The following is a 2,457-nucleotide window of genomic DNA, read 5'->3' as shown; positions in this document are numbered from 1 at the left end:
AGAGACGTAGAACAAAGTACAAACAGAGGAAAGTGCGGGTACCCCCTAAAGGGGGGAAGTTAATGAGAAAATGGCAAAGGTAGGAGGAGGCAATTGATATAGCAATAAATGTGAGATAGACGTCTAAACTTCGATAAGATATCTTGCTGAACCAAGTTGGAAAGGTTCGGAAGTTACCAATAATTGGATGGAAGCTGGAATGCTACATAAGGTAGCGTTAAGAAGTTTGTGACGAGACCCTGAACAACATAACACTAGAAGGCAGCTGCGTATAAAAATAGAAGAATGTACCAATAAAAGGATATCGAATAATTCAAGAGACACTACAAAGGATAACGACAGTATGCTAGACCAAAAGCCAAAATGTTGGTTATAGAGTTAGTCGCAAATGATGTTGCGATAGATAAATAACCAAAGAAAAAGGAATAGAAAGCCTCCTGTGGTAGAAAATAAGGAGAACACAAAGTGAATAAAGGATCGTGGAGCTAAAGGTCTACGCCGATACTAGATGCAAGATAACAGACAAAAGGACAGGGCAAAACATAAAGACTCGCGGGACAACGCTGAGGTAAATCTGGAGCTAAGTTGAGTGCCCGCACCTCGTGGAAAAGGTTGCAATGAAACGCGATACGAAGACTTCCCATGGAGGTCACCCATCTCGATATTACTCTCGCCCCAGCACACTTAACTTCAATATTCTGATGGAACTTAATGCGTTAGTGCTGGTGTGATCGCGCGAGATGGAAGAATCTGAACTAGTGACGGAGAAACGATATGAGATTATGTACCAGAGTATTATAAGATACGTTAAGGAAATTGTGACAAGGGCTTAAGCAAAACAAGAAGGATTAGCTAATTGCTAATTGACGACGCACTCGAATGCCACCACTCATCAATATAGATCTAGTTAGTGAAGAGGGAAACCGTAGAATGGCTATATGGGCCAGTGGGCGAGGGAATTTTGACACCACTTGGTAGCCAACTCTGAGGGCGAAAAAGCAGGACCCAAAAGATCGAATGCCAGTTAAAGTTCTAAAAAAAGTCGAGAAGGACTATACGAGGCTAACGGTTCCCAAATTATCAATGTCATTATGAACCTATTTTGTACTCTGTAAGAGTAGGATTCTATATGGGTTATTGTGAGTAGGCTAACAAATCAGCTCGTTTGCTTCTAAGAAAGACCACCTATGCCGCTAGAACTAGGTGAAGTTATATAACAAGGAAGTAGTAAGGTTCCGTGAGGTTTCCTCATCTAATATCCCAGATAAAGGGACTTCAATTATAATTAACGCCTTGAGATCAGTCCAAGAAGAGATCAGGAGCACAGACAGGTCTTAGTACCGCATTCCTCTCTTGAGCTACTAAACAGACTGAGCACACTATTAGACGCTAGAAGATATGTCACAAGCCGAGAGACTAACTTCGAAGGTAGCCGGAATGATTATCCCTCACTTATCAAGTTGCCTACAATAATAATTACTACTCCAGTATTCCAATGGCCCCGACATGATTAAGCAAACTATTGACTAAAAGCCCAGAGTCGGCAAGAATAATATACAGATAATCGACATCGACATACAGAGTTCAAGTTAATGATTGGATGTTCATCATAGGGTCACCTAGAAAAGGAAATTGACCCAAAATATGTTAGACGGTATCAAGTTACTCATAAGGTGGGCAACGTGGCTGGTAAGTTCAGCTTACCACCTCACTTGGAAACTATACGCCCAGTCCCTCAAATAGAAATGCTTCACAAGGATACTAACGAACCACCCAGGGTATATTCCATAAATGAGGTCAAGGAGATGGAATCCTATGAGGAAAAACCTACCGCTATCCTATATCGGCAAACTGAAAGATTATAAACTAAAGACGTGCCTTCCATCAAGACACAGTGGAAAAAACCAAAACCAGAAAGAGAGTGACCGGGGAAACTGAGGAAAGAAGGAAACACAAGTATTCTCACCTATTCCCAACATCAGCAGGTAACCCCAACTCTTGAAACTCGTATATTAAGTGCCTGGGTATGTATTATGGAAACAATAAAGAATCTCCCTACGATTTGTATAGGGTGCTAAGAGAAGTTTTGTCTAACATTCGGGGACGAATGTTCTAAAGGGGGGAAGGATGTTACACCCCACGCTTTTAAAAATCGGAACATCTCATAAGTTCCTTTGACATTATCATATGAACCGGATATGCTACGACACTATCGAATGACTCCAACGAAGGGAGGATATAATACCCCATAGTAGAGAAGGTTGGAGATGAAATCATAAGAGTCCGGAAGGAATTGGAGGCCAAGTAATGGGTCGTAGGACTCGAGTTACCTACGTAAGCTACTAACTTGGAAGTCTTACATACTTAAGCTATTGGAGTACGTACCAAGCTTGCGTAGTAGGGATTACATAGGCTCTTAAAATAAGACGAGATTACGAACCCACGAGGGAGAAGAAA

At 41.5% G+C, this 2,457-nt stretch overlaps 1 pseudogene; it reads right to left on the bottom strand.

Moving 5' to 3' along the window:
• Positions 1-619: 619 nt before the first annotated feature.
• On the bottom strand, positions 620-739 carry LOC129883860 (5S ribosomal RNA; annotated as a pseudogene).
• Between the last annotated feature and the right edge of the window lie 1,718 nt (positions 740-2,457).

This window comes from Solanum dulcamara, chromosome 3, assembly GCF_947179165.1.
Source record: "Solanum dulcamara chromosome 3, daSolDulc1.2, whole genome shotgun sequence".
Classification (NCBI taxonomy): domain Eukaryota; kingdom Viridiplantae; phylum Streptophyta; class Magnoliopsida; order Solanales; family Solanaceae; genus Solanum; species Solanum dulcamara.
The sequence above is the reverse complement of the archived record's forward strand: the minus strand, read 5'-3'. Positions and strand labels throughout refer to the sequence as shown.